Source organism: Sciurus carolinensis, chromosome 11 (assembly GCF_902686445.1).
Source record: "Sciurus carolinensis chromosome 11, mSciCar1.2, whole genome shotgun sequence".
Classification (NCBI taxonomy): domain Eukaryota; kingdom Metazoa; phylum Chordata; class Mammalia; order Rodentia; family Sciuridae; genus Sciurus; species Sciurus carolinensis.
This window is the reverse complement of record NC_062223.1, coordinates 26,739,695-26,754,987: the sequence shown is the minus strand read 5'-3', so window position 1 is coordinate 26,754,987 and position 15,293 is coordinate 26,739,695. Positions and strand designations below refer to the sequence as shown.

General features: G+C 37.4%; 2 pseudogenes; one reads left to right on the top strand and one right to left on the bottom strand.

Moving 5' to 3' along the window:
- Positions 1-10,023: 10,023 nt before the first annotated feature.
- LOC124959308 (olfactory receptor 4C15-like) lies at positions 10,024-10,909 on the bottom strand (annotated as a pseudogene).
- Positions 10,910-13,783: 2,874 nt separating this feature from the next.
- LOC124960612 (olfactory receptor 4P4-like) lies at positions 13,784-14,707 on the top strand (annotated as a pseudogene).
- The last annotated feature ends 586 nt before the right edge of the window (positions 14,708-15,293 follow it).

Below are 15,293 nucleotides of genomic sequence, written 5' to 3'. Positions count from 1 at the left end.
CTATATCCTTACATTATAGATAACTTGCAGAAATTAGTGGAGGTATACTGATAAAGAATCTCATAATATTTTATGAAAACTCAGAGCTCCTTTATTTCTAATATAGCCTGAACTCAAAACCTACCCAAATAAAATAGGATCTCTGTTTATGAGATATATCATCTTTTCTCAGCTCAATAAATAAATGAGCTTCCAGAGCCTTGAGTCCTAAATGAATCCAGCAGCATCTAATGACAGACTCTGTACAGAGTTACTTTATCCTATGAGAATTTCCTTAAAGTGAAGAGCTCAAAAAGGACTAATAAAAGAGATTTACATTTACAGCATGGTCTCTGGGGAGGCCTTGGACAACGCAGCAACCCCTACCCTTCAATACACAATTCTTGTTCACAGTTCTCAGAATAACTGGAATGTGCTAAAATGTAACATCTTGAGCTAAGGATTCATAATCTAGATTACCTTGGCTTTGTTCTTTTTTTTTAGTGTCTGATATTTTCCTCCTGCTAGATAGATAACTGCTGTGGTATAATACCTAGAGAAGAGAGACACAGGTGAGATGACATCTGCTCAGGGCAGCTTTTCTGAGCCTTTACAAGCAGCTTGCTGTGAATCCTGGGATTTTACTGCCCCTTGCTGGCATCTGGGATTAGTGAAGTCTCTTTAGTTTACTTCTTTTGTGGGTATTCTGTCTCCCCAGACCCAGGTAATTGGTAGAAACTGCAGTCAGAGAAACAGTAGGCTGGTGCATTTGAACTCCTGTTCCTGGTGGTTGGCATAGTGCTGACACCTGCTACCTGTCATTCAGTAGGTGTCCCCCCGGGATTGGTAACCAGTGAAATGAACCTGCTTCAAATCTTTCATCCTATTTAAAAATCCACTGTGATCTCTTAGAAGTTTGATAGAGGTTTTACATGCCAACTGTTTCTTTAGGGTGTCATTTCTTGGGATCATGAGCCGTCCCAATGATAATGATGTATTCTTTAGCTCAGCCCTACTTACAGTTCCTTAGAACTCTAGCCCCTGCTCTGGCTGCTGACATAAGGAAGGGAAAAGAGCATTTTCCCAAGGAATATGGCAAGCGGAGGTCAGTTGCCCCTTCCAACATGCTCTCTTGGTCTCCAAGGCTGATGCAATGTTTAATTATTCATAAAGTTTACTGCCAAAACCATTTCCACACCAACAGGCACTTTTGTTTATATATTCCCCAGTGATAAATTCCAGCAGCCAAAGATTTCTTAGTAAGAAACTTTGAAGGCGACTCCTACTACTGAGCTACTGGAAATGTCTCCAACTAGCTGGCCCCAATTCCCTCACCTTAGTAGAAGGTTCTCTGATGTCATTACGTCAGTGACCTTGCATGGTGTTTCTGCCTCCAGTGTCCTTCCCAGTCAAGAACTGTCACTAGGACCTCTTTCCTTTCTCCCTGTCCATAAGTTCATGTCAATTCTCTGCCTCTGCAAGTCCCTCTCCTGAGATAACTGTTATCCCCCTCTCTCACACAGCATGAGCACCACTCCATCCTCTCTCAAGACCTGTCTGTACCTGGGAATGTCCACTGTTCACATACAGCGACATACAGGGCACCTTACAGTGCCTTTGTACTGTGTAGACACTTGTTTCTCAAATGTGAATATCTTGTAAATACTGACTTTTAATTAAGGCTGTTATGAAGTTTTGCTTTGTTCTTGACATTCAGCCAAAATCATTTATTCATTTAGACTCTATACTTAGAAAGGCAGAAGGGAAAAACCACCCACAACAGTGTCATGTCTGACATCTCTTCCCTTAGGTCTATGACTGCAAAGGTATGATCAAGTCAGATCTGTATGGTTAAGCTACTATTAATTAGTAAAAACAATCAGATTCATTGTCGATACATGTTCATTCATTCTTACATATTGCTGAATATTTCAGATGCAACTTGAATAAATAATTTCCTTATTTGTTTCTTTTTTCCACTTTGGTTTTATCTTGAATATCAATCATTAACCAGATGAATTTTCTTATAATATCAATAATTATAATACTAACTTATTTTCCAAAATTAAAGAAAGACCTGATAGTCACAGCTACTACTGACCCTAAATCAGTCAGGAATAAGTATGTTTAGGATCACACAGCAAACTAAAACTGCACAATTCCTTTTTACTTGTTTATTTTTAATATCAGACTTTATTACTGAAGAATGAAATCTTACTTTTTTCTTTTGCCTCAAAATAATTTTAAAAAATTATGTGATCTTTATGGCATAGTTCTGTAAGATTTCTAATGCACATACACATTTTATCCATTACAGTATATGAAATCCATATTTTTATTTTTTGGTCTTCTCTTTTGACATTTGTTGAAAGTGTCCACCATTAATAAAGTGTATAGGTAAATTTCTCCACTGATATGTTGAGAAAATATTTCCAGAATAGGGCAAGAAACAGTAAGAGGATTAAGAAGAATTTGGAAGCAGGACATTTTAGATCAACTTAAAAATAAAGTATTTGAAAAAAAAAGGAGAAGAAAGCATTTCATTCATGGGGACAGAAAATGCTCTGGTTTCAGCATCCATAAATATTTCCAGAATATCATCTCTTGATGAATTCTCAGCACAGCATGCTCTACCACATAATGACTTAAGGGTTTCAACTTCTGTTATGGTACTAAAGAACTGATGATTATCTAGATTTCTATCCTTTCTATGTAACACTAAATAATACTGTTTAGTGCATAGGGAGCCCACTATAAATCAGTGGATCTGGTCAAGTTAACCCCTTAATGTGTTGTCTGGAATCAGCTCTGTGAGGCAGATGTTCCAGGTCCCAGGCCTCTGGGGAACATGGGATTACAAAGTGTCCTCACTAGATTACAGGAACCCATAATGAAATTGCACTCAGAATAGACTTTGGTTGGATTTGGAGTCATTTGTTATGAGTTTATTCTTGGTTGTCTTGATAAAATTTTATGTAATTTAACCTCAGGACCTAGGGGTTCTTGGTATAGAAGCAAATGCTATTCATTATAAGTCTGGTCAGTTTTGCTTTTACTTTACCTGTCAAGGTGACAGTTTTGGCTGTCTGGATTTAAGACTGATCAAAGACCTTAGTTAACTTAATTTTATGATTGTATTATTCTCAATTTTGTATTATTTATTTCTGAATTAGCTTTTGAAAGTACAATTTATCATGTATGCTGTTGTGAATTCTGTGGATATTTTTCTTTCTGGTAATTTGAGATGGCAGAGTGAACATTCTGATCTTTAATTGATCATTATCTGTTTGGTTTAAATATGATGTATGCCTTAAAAGCTCATCTATAAGATAATGCAATAATGTTCAGTGAAATGATTAGATTATGAGAATTGTAACCTAATCAATAGACTAATGCACTGATATGGATTCACACAAACTTTACACATGACTTAATTAGCAGATGTCTATGACCCCTTGGGATTATAAAGTTCCTGTGATTCCTAAGTTTGTTGTGACTTTAGGCTGTTCATTACTTGACAAGAAAAAAATAAGATTCAGATGTGGTAATATCAGAACTGATTGTTCCAAAAAAATGGGTCAATTAAAATCAAGGTCTTATATATTTCAACTTAGATCAAAGCATGGTGACTCCAGCCCTCTCATTTCTCTCTGAGCCATGGCCATTAAAGAGATACCAGACAAAGGGTGATGGGGGATAAAGAAAAAACAAACAGACACACATAGGGAGAAGGAGCTGGGGCCAGGTGGGTAGTCAGTCTGTGGTGAGGCTTGACTGACTGTCCCAACCCGCAGGACTACAAAGGGAACCTGGAGGGGGGAGCAGGGATTGGGAGAGACAAGAGACCCGAGAAATGGAGACAAGACAAAAGCCTGATCAAGTCTCATTTATTGGGGGAATAAACCCAGTTAATATCAAGTATAAAAGCCAATCAGGGGAAAGCGCACGAAGGCAAAACTTGTCCGCGCGCCAGAGCTGGAACAAGGAAGTATACTTGGCCAGTCATGAAGCACCACGCAATCTAGCCTGATACACACCTGGTATTGTCTGACAATTACATGTGCAGGAGAGGCACACCCCGCCAGCATCTGGCAGGCACCATCTTAGCTCAACTTGTGGTGAGGCGGGGGCGTGACCTGATGGCTCCACACAACTGACTCCAGAGCTGGCTCAGCAAGAATATTATATAGGTTTTATCATTAAAAGGTTAATTGTGGGAAGGTTTCAGCAAAGCAGGCAATCTGAAGGACACAGGACTGGTGAGACATTAGGATCATCTTATTTTACTCAGAATTCTCTACTCTTGGGAAAAGGTGCTGAACTCAAGAACTGGACTTATAGAGCCACAGCCTTCTAATATAGCCATACCCTGGCCCATGTTACCATAGCAACTGGGGTGTCTGGACCTACACCTTCGCATAGGCAGCTCCTGGTGCAAATGCAACCATGAGAGTGAGACAGGCCGTAATTCACATGATTCAAATCACCACTCTCCACATCACAGAGAAGAGAAATAGAAACCAGAATATTGCACCAAAAAAGGAGAAGAGACCATAGATCTTGTAAAATAGCATAAATTTTTTATAATCAAAATTTTACCTTTTTTTGTTTATTTGCAATTTTTCACTTTCATAAAAACCTTTTAAATACACTTATCATTTGTAGCCTATTCTTTATTTCAAACAATTTCATCCAAAATTAATTTCCAAGGCATTTCTATAATAAAGCAAGTATATTTTCATAATTGTTGGTTATCAAACAATCTTCCTTGGTTCTATCAATATTTTCAGAAATAATCACAGAAGAAAAACATGCTATTTTCTTCTTCAATCCTTAATTTACTATTGTATTTGTTAATATTTTAACAAGCTCAAATTAAATCTGGTCCAAAAAGTCTTCTCTTAATTTTTTTTCAGAAAAACAAACATCTTCTATGTCCCGTGCTCCTACATTACTATGTGCTTTATAATTATTGATTGAATTGAATAAGACAACCCGATATTATATATTATTATTGTACATTCTTGCAATTTAAGCAGGTGCTTTTATATATCATTTCATTTAATCTGCACACTCTCTTGTAAGGTGAATGTATCATTTGCTGAGGTTTTTTTTTTTTAATGTGCAAAGTTTGCAGTCAGTCTAGAACTAGAATGGGACAGCATGCTGTTAAATAGCCTCTCTTTCTCTGTCTCTGTATATCTGTCTCTCTCTCTCATTCATATATCACATAAAACATCAAATCGTAAATATCAATGTAGATTGCATTCTTAAGAAAGAGAAATCCTGAACCATTAGGAAAGGATGCCAACCAATGCCTTTATTTCCCATCTAGACCCCCAAATTATATTCTACAAACTGCATGGTGAGATGATTATTAAAGGCAGAAAATGAAATACCTAATGAACAATAGTGAACAAGGAAGGGCAGAGAGTCAATGAATCAGACCAGGAGCGAAGAGAATGACAATGAGCAGACCCCAGTACAGCGGGGTGTGGATACAGAAAGACACACAGCAGGGAGGTGAGCACAGTGTGAGAGGGGTAGTTTGACCCAAGACTGCATCAAAGGTTAACCTCTTTCTTCCTGACACACGGCAATATACAATGCCCCCAAATCAGACGTGGAATGCAGTTGTGATCATAAGCAAGGATTACCAAGGGTCCTGAAGCCCAGGTGTGTAGAGAGGGGTCCTATCACATACCCTGTCACAGAAACTTCACCACTGACCATAAACTGTTCACATGAGAAGACACCCACAACCAAGACAGAAACTCCTACAGCCTGGCCTCAATGCCATGGTGAAGTTTAATTCCACCCCTGAGAACAGAGGAAATTTGGAGGGATAGTGATGCATCATGCTGAGGCCAGGGAAGCCTTAGGAACCCTGGACCATCATACTCTCCACTGGTGGAACCTCCCACCCCCTAGGAGCTCCACCTTTCCTGGAAGATACACTGAGATAGATGCCTTCATAAAATCAGCTCAGTCTTAAGGAAGCAGAAAGAAAATACTTTAAAAATCTTGAAAACCTCACCTTTTATGAGCAAATAAATGAATTTCATAAAAGCACATTTTTCATGACTTCCACTTTCATTTACATTAAACAAATATCTTATGGAGCCTGGGGAAAATACTCAAACCTCATTTTATTGAGATTTATCAACAATTTCTTTCACAAGCAGTTACAGGGTGTGGGTAGTTTATGTAGAGAGGGGACTTTGCACATGGACATTCTTCACAAGCTTCCTCTAGAAGGTGGGCAAGATGAAACAACATGGTCTAACTTGCAAGGGGTAGGGGGTCAGGAAGAATAGATGTTTCTAAATATTGTTTCATGAAAACATTATGCAAGATCTAGGGGTTGTGGTGCATGCCTACAATATCAGTCTCTTGGGAGGCCAAAGCAGGAGGATCACAAGTTCAAAGATAGCCTCAGCACTTAAAGTGGCCCTAAGCAACTTAGAAAGATATTGTCTCTAAATAAAAAAACAGAAAGGGCTTATAATGTGGCTCAGTGCTTAAGTGCCCCTTGGTGGAAGATATTCCTATGCTCTGAGAGAGAAAGGTCTCTGAATTTCACTCTCTTCTCATGGTTTCTGTTTTGAAATAACATGAGTCAAATATTGTTCTCTTTTTGCATTTGATGTTAGTATTAATTTCAAAAAGTTTGCAGATGCTTAAGACAGGTATTTACATGGAATCTCCTCAGGATTCCCAAGTAGACCATACCCTCCAACCCAAACATGAAGGATATCCAGTGGACTACCTTGCTGAGACAGAACAAGGGCAAAAGCAGACATTGGTGTCAGTGAGATAAACTCCAATATGCTCCAAGCTGAAGGTGTGTAGACTGTTCTATTCTCCAAATAATTTGTTTAAGTTCATCTCTTTAGGATGCAAGAAAGTCTTTGAAGTTGGTTTCATGCTACCTCTATGGTGGGTATGAGTCCAGGTCCCACCAAATATCTGCCATGTGAATCTAACCAACTGTCTTAAGTTCTTTAATTTTCAATTTCCTATTTTATAAAAGGTGACTAGTAATAAAAATGTTTATTTCTGTATTATTAAAGTTAATTTTGCATATTTCTAATCTTGTCAATGTTTTTAAATTACTGTAGGGAAGATATAGAATGAAGAGGGAAAGAATTTATTGAATATTTTTATGGGGGTATTTATTTTACTTTTAAAGATATGTGCCTTTCCACTCCCAGGGAAGAGGTAAATCTGACAGGTGTTGAAGGTGGAAAAGATTATATTACAAAATCACTTGCCTGCCTTGGAGAGCACGTCTTTACCCAGCACACTAGTTAGGTATGCAATTGTCTGTGAGGTGTCTGCCATGAGGACGCAGGGAGAGGTCCAGAGATGGTGAGGTAAGAGAGTGTCGGGGTACCTGGAACCCCTGGCCCTAGGTGTGGCTAAGATGGCGCCTGGCAGTGAGCCAGAGCAGTTAACTTTTGCACAAACATCTGACATCATTTTAAGGAAGTCTTTATGACTGGTTCTCTGGTCTCATGCACAACGCATGATCTCGGTATGCCCTGCTTGGCTCTCTGTATCTGTCCACGCTTTTCCCTCATGTGCTCTCCTTTGATTGGTGGTTTTACCTATATAAGGTCTTTAACTTCCCTGCTGGGGGGATGAAATAGGATAAGGATGAAATAGGATAAGGAGAAATAGGATAGGAAGAAATAGGATAAGAAAAAGAAACAATAGAAGCAGAAAGACAGCGCGCAATAAAGCATTGAAACTTCAACCAGGTGTTGTGTTTCTCTGCGGGCAGGGAACACAACAAGAGAGGAGGGAGACAGGAATTGAGGCAGATAAATGGCATGAATAGGTTGCATCATGATTGTGTAGCAGAGCCTAGAGGTAACCAGCAAGCCCAAGTGTCCAAGAAACATCTCAGAGAACATCACACTCCACCCTGGCTTGCTGTTATCAATGTGCTGGAAGAGTCTTTAGAAAGGTTTGTGATGTGTCACCTAAACTATTTGAGACTCAGCTTCCTCATCAAATAAAGAGAAGCAGGAAGACATACCTTTACAAGATTTCTATTTAAGTTTAAAATATACAACATATGAAAAGAAAAAAAAAAAACTTTGGTTCAGATGAGTGCATAAAGTATTTGTGTGTTCTCAGTAGTTCATCTTCAAAATGAGAAATTAAGACCCCCAGTAGTGAAATTACTCACACAAGTTCTCACAGTTACTTAGTAATAGAACTGAGTCAAGATCCCAATTTCATATTTACATCTCTAAAGCTTTAATATTGATAAGATATCTATAGTACTTTCCTTAAAATTCTGCCTTGGAAAGCTAGTAGTTCCAATGAAGGTGCCTTGAATGTGCCTGAAAATAAAGTCAGTGAGGAGGGTGCTGATGAAAGAGCCAAGGAGGAGTGGGAGGGAACACTGTGCTCCCACAGTGTGATTTGTTTTAATAAACCCTTTTTTCTCCTTGCCAACCTCTTGCATCTTGCTCAGTTCTTTGTTCTGGTTGTAAAGAATTTGGATCCGGGCTAGGCCTGGTGGGGCTCACCTATAATCTCAGAAACTCAGGAGGCCGACACAGGAGGATAAGAGAGGTTCTAAGCAACTTAGTGAGACCCTGTCTCAAAATAAAAACTAGAAAGAACTGGGGATGCAACACAGTTCAATCCCTAGTACAAAAAGCAAGGAAAAGCACCCTGTCCTGCCCATGCCTCTGGGGCCTCTTGGTCTGCTGCAGAGCACATGCTTCATCTGGATGATGTTTTAGACTCTACTCTTAATCACTCCTTCACTTGCCCAAGAGACAGGAATGAAATTCATCTTCTGCCCTCTCTATTCTGAAACTAGCATCATGTCCTTGTTTTCTTTAGCCTATAATGAAAGATGAAGGCAAGGCTAAAAAGAATATTACTTGATATTCCACAAGCTCTTCCACAAGCTCAGTAATGACACTTTGGTTTTGCATAACAGATAGTTTATTAATATTAATGTTTTAGGGTAAGCTGTTTAAATAAATGTATTCGATGAGATGCTTAACAACCTGAGACTAACAAACTCTAACTATGGTAATGACATGTAATGTGTCTATATTTGAACAATCTCTATATTGATTATTGTTCAAATAGAATTGCTTTTACTTGGGAAAAATTCAAATACTAAATAAATTGAAGGGTAATTTTTCTTTGAAGTTTTATTACTTTCAGATGATCTTGGCTTCTATTCTCCTCTTTAGGAGGAAAATTATCAGTTCACTCTAAAGACAGGATTGGTATTGGCTTTACTAATAACATGGTTTGTTAAGAGTTTTCTCTTTTTTATACACAGAAAAGATGTTCATTGCTAACTCTCTTATGGACTTTGCCCTCTCTACTTCTCCCAAGCTGACTGGTAAGGGTAGCCACCTGACCCAAAGAAACTCATCCACAAGCAGGACTGTACCAATCAGATAGTATCTCCCAAAATTCATGAAGTGACTCATGGTAATGGAACTACTGAATAATGGAGTCCTGTATTCCAGGGAGACCTATAGTTAAGGTTCTGGAAATACTTGACTCTGTCTTTGTTGGGTATTGATTATTTTTTTTCTCAGTTGCTGAGATCAGTGCCCCATATATAAGCATTTTTTCACTTGGAATATTTTAAATTTTTGTTTCTTATCTCTAAGATATTTTTCTGTTCTCCACAAAGGTTTTTCAAAACATGGGATTAATGGCAAACAGATTGATGGGTAATGTGTTTTCATTCCTTTTTCCTTTGATGATTACATTCTAAGTAAGCATAAAATTCAATTCTTTTAATTAACACACGGGATACTGAGTTCGAATTCAGAATTCCAACTGAGCAATCTAAAGGTGGGCATGTTGTTTCTTGACCCCCTATGGAGATGCTTTTTCTAATACTTTGATTTCCTTCAATTATATTACATCAGTCCAAACAGGGTATTTTTTTCTAAGACCATTGAGATTTCTTTGCACTTTGTTTTAAATATTTAAAAAGTTTGATGCTTTATTTTTCATCATAAATTGCTGCCGATCTCTTCTACATTTTCCTTACACCTTTTTTATGTCCTTACTCCTGAAAGTGTAAATCAGAGGATTAAGCAAGGGAGTTGGCATAGTGCAAAATATTGCTACAATTTTGTCAAAGGAGAAGGCGAATGGAGGCCTTGCGTACATAAATATGCATGGGACAGAGAACAAAACCACAACAGCAATGTGAGATCCACAGGTGGACCAAGCTTTCTGACGCCCTTCAGAACCGATGGTCCTCAGAGAGAAAAAGATGACCCCATAGGAGACAAGCAGCATGGAGAAGATTATGATGCAGATAGACCCACTGTTGGTCATCATCAAAAGGTGAAAGAAGTGTCAGTGCAGAACAGCTTCAGCAACGAGTACAAGTCACACAAGATGGGATGGATAATGTTGGGTCCACAAAAGGGCAGCTGGAAAGTAAGAGAATCTATATGATGTAATGCAAGAAGCCCCCTGTCCAGACCACCCCCACCTGAATGCCACAGGGGCTCCTGTTCATGATGGAAGAGTAGTGCAAGGGTTTGCAAATGGCCACATAGCAGTCATAGGCCATGGCTGTGAGGACAATCATCTCTGCCCCAGCAAGGAAGTGCTCAGCAAAGATCTGCAGCATGCAGCCTTCAAAGGAGATGGTCTTCCTCTCACAGAGGGAGTCTGCAATTGTTTTGGAGGCAATGAGAGAGGAGAAGTAGGCATCTAGGAAGGACAGGACTGCCAAGAAAAAGTACATGGGGGAGCCCAGCAGTGCAGGGCTGCAGAGGATGGTCACTACAGTCAGCATGTTGCCCAAAACAGTTGCAATATAAACTAACAAAAATACTGTAAATACTATTTTCTGAACATTTGGATTCTGTGAAAACCCCAGGAGCACAAACTCAGTTACAATACTTCGGTTTTGCATAACTTTGAAGAAATAGATCAGCAATATGGATGACAGGCAGCATCCAGTTGCAGTAAGGATGAGAAGTAGTCTTTATCTCAATTGCCAGTTTTGATTAATTAGTAGTGGCTTCCTGAAGTGAATTACTGAGAAACATCCCTGGAGAGCATGGAACAGGAGCTGGGTTAGTTGACGCCATCGCCAACCAAAGACTGCCTTATCTACAAAGAGAAGAAATAGCATGCAGTTAAGATGCCATCAAAATGCATGGCTACTCTTCAAATATTTCTTGAAACCTCTGAACTGAATTGGGTCTTTAAGTGAATTAACTCATTCCTTTTAAAAGAGAAAGACCTAGGCAAAAGATCTTAACTATATATTTAGCACATAAAAAAGTACAAACTAGGTGTTGAGAGTTTTTTTTTAATTACTCATCATTTTAAACATTTATAACAATAATTATTCAATGTTGTGTTGATGACAAAATAAAATAATTCAAGAGGAGCAATTTTTCAGAACCCAATGCTAGAAGTAGTCAGTGCTAGGTCTTATCTTATGTCATAGATGAAAGGTTCATTATTAAAGATTTAAGTTCAAGTCGACAATGGTTCCTAGATCTGGGATTTTAACACATAACCCAGGGTACTGCCCATGTCCTATTACAGAATCACCAGGGAAAGAGGTGGAGATGTTTCATTTATAGCAAGGACCTCAAAGTAGGAGTGACCTTTCTACAGGCTCCATCCACCTGTAAAAGTCAAAGTCTATGGTTCCTCTGTTCATGTGTGAAAATATGTCTTGATGAAAAAAGGAGAAAATGATGTGGGATCAGAAGTTGCACCCATGTTTCACCTCGATAATGATTCCAGATTTTGATGTAATTTTCAATTTTACACACAGCCTTGAAGGGTGACTGTGTTCTCACCTGTACCTATAACTGATAAGTCTAGTAATGTCTGGTAGGGTGTACGTATACATGTGTATGTGTATGCTTATGTATATGTGTACTTATGCATGGGCCCGTTAAATAGGTGAATGAAAGAATGACAGAATCAGTGTGTTAAAAATGAGCTGATTTTTATGAATGAGTTACCAAAATACCTTAAAATGTCGATGAAATTCAAAAACATACAACCATGATAGAATTTGTACTTAATCTTACTTTAAAACAACCATTTTCATTATTTCCCAATGCTTTAGAAATCCTTAAATGTTTCCTGTACTATGCACTCCAGATTCAGTGAAAAATTGTCACCAAGAAAACAGGAATGTAAATTTACCCTACAAGGTCATTGGACCAGACAGCAGCCATTTATTAAAATTTAAAATCAGTATATAATACAGCAGAGTGTTCCTTAGCCCAGGGCCACAGCAGGAAAGAGAATACAGTGAGAATACAGTATCAGCTCCAGACTCTTGCAAACCTGGACAGATTCAAACCTTCCTACTTGCTTCAAAATTCATGAAGTTCTCAAGGCCTCAGATATCACATCTGTTAATGGGTATAAAAAGAGTGCTTATGGTAGGGTTCTGTGAGACTCAGATAAGGACATGGGCACACAATCACTAATGTAGTAAGAGACACAGAAATACATTCACCACACTTTAGATTTCCTTAATAATGCCTTAAAACATTTTCATTGCCTCATACACTTTACATTCTCACAGGCCTATTTCATGCAGTTTCATTGTAAGAAAAAAGCATTTCTGATTGAGTTATGAAAGATCAAAGCTCCATATTAAATGAATAATTAATTTTTAAACTTACAACTTCTTTACCTAGCAAATTGTAAGACTATTTTAGCATTAAAATGCTCATTAGTTATTAGCAAACCAATTCTTTCCTTGTTCAGAAAAAGAACTTTCAACATTGTTGTTAAAACTTTGATGATGGAAAGTAAAGTGTCGTTTTGGTTTATGGTGAAAAGTTTTAGGGTTTTATGTTGACAAGGTTTAGGGTTTTATGTCAGTTAATGGATAATTGTTCTAAATATTATATTTTGTTCTGTATTGAAACTTGAAACAGAAAAGACAGTAGTGAAAAATAAATACTAAGATTTATTTATTTTATTTTATTTTTTTGTGGTGCTGGGATTGAACCCAGGGCCTTGTGCATGCAAGGCAAGTACCCTACCAACTGAGCTGTGTCCCCAGTCCCTAAAATTTAAATAAGATAAATCTTGTTATGACTTGTAAAATTGTCAGTCTTTGACAAAAACCTATATGTTTTCATTTTACTATTTAAAAAAAAATATTGTGATCTATTTGTTGTTGTTTTATAGTCAGCAGAATTGCTATCTTAGTTTAATATGCAGTACCCACAATCCCCAAGTTCTCACCTGAGTTTCAAGGACAATTACCCACCAATCACAAAGCTCAAAATTTAGGCGTTTTTTAAAATAAATGCAAATTTATTCCTTGGTCCTAAATCTATAGAAATTCAGAGAGCTGTTATATTTCATGGTAAGGAAAGGGAACCTTACCTAAAATGAAAATGCATTCATGAATATAGAAAATAGTTAAAATTATAAAGCAGTTTTTACATTATACTAAATTATTTTCCTGATTTTAAGTGTTATAAATAATAACAGTAAAATCTCTTCTTTTAGGTAAAAAGCAATTTTAAATCTTACATTTCAAAAATTAATAAAATGTATTCTTAGTATTACCATTATGAAAAATTACTGGAAAAATTTTAAAAGAACTATTATAGAAGTAAGTTATAAATCCCAAGAACAAATAAAATTAATGCATTGATTTATCAATCAGCTTGTGTGATTTGTTCGACTAACTTCCAGGACTTGTTGTGTACACAATTGTGATACTATTACAAACGCATTTCCCCAAATTTATTTTCCAACAGATACTTAGATGTTTGCACAGGGCATGCAGTATATGGAAAGTCAGAGGAACATATCAGAATTCACTCTCATGGGCCTTTCTTCTGACCAAAATACACAAACATTTTGTCTCATATTCTTCTTATTTTGTTATCTTGCCATCTTGGAAACCTTCTGATCCTCATCTCTATTGCATGCAGTTCTCTGTTTCACCAACCCATGTACTATTTCCTCAGTCACTTATCTCCTATGGACATCTGCTATACCTCCTGTGTGACACCCAAACTGATTGGTGATCAGTTAGTGGGAAGAAACACCATCTCCTATGGGAACGGCATGTTGCAGGTCTTTGTCATGCACTTCTCTGGACTGACTGAAGTACTAATCCTGGCAGTCATGGTTTTTGATTGCTATATTGCCATCTGCAAACCTCTGCACTACTTGAGCAGAACCAGGTGCAATATCCTGATCTTGGCTGCCTGGGCTGGTGGAGCTGCCCTCTCCTTTTTCCCAGTTCTTTATGATAATCTAGTTGCCCTTCTGTGGCCCCAATGAAATTGATCACTACTACTGTGACATTTTTCCTTTGCTGCAAGTTGCCTGTACTAATACCCATATCACTGGTGTCCTTATGGTTGCCAATTCAGAAATGGCTGCCTTGGTACCATTTATTTTCTTGTTTGCGTCTTATGTCATTATTCTATTCACATTAAGAAATCAGTCAGCAGAGGGAAGACGCAAAGCCCTCTCTACCTGTGAGTCTCATATCACTGTGGTTATTTTATTCTTTGGACCTTCCATATTTGCCTGCCTTAGACCTTCTACCACTTTCCCTGCGGACAAAATCTTTGATCTGTTTTACACCATTATTGCTCCTATGTTCAATCCCCTCATCTACACCCTGAGGAACACAGAGATGAAAAAGGCCATGAGGAAAGTTTGGTGTCAAAAGGTATTTTTAGTAGAAAAACATAATTGATTCCTATTGTTTAATGTCCAACTAACTCCATGCAGGCTGGAACCAATTATTTGTCTCTAAGGAGCACTATTAGTTTTCAAATTATTGAATGCAAAGTGTTGGTTCATAAATGTCTGAACTCAGGAGATAAAGAATAGCTACTAAAAAGACAATTGCACTACTGGGAAAGAGATCAAGTAGAAATATATATATTTATATATATAACATATGCATGTGCTATATGGTTAAATAGAAAGTTGAGTTTGTTATGTAATCAATTCTCATGCTACTTTTGAATTTTAATAAATCATTTAATCTGTAATTTATTCATGAGACCAGAAATCTATTTGATCATTCCTTAGAAATTTTGTAGATTAAATGTAGTTTTCAGAAATAAAAATATTTTCTTTTTAATTTTTGAGCTTTATTTTTTGATACTATATCCAAGATATCTTGTATGATGGCATTCTAAAGTCAATTATGTAATGAAGAATTTCATATAGAATTTCATATGAAATGTAAATAAAAGTGATGGTCATAATTTTCTCTTAAATTTTTTGAGTTAAATTTGACATACTTTAGTGATACATGCACACCCATGTTTATC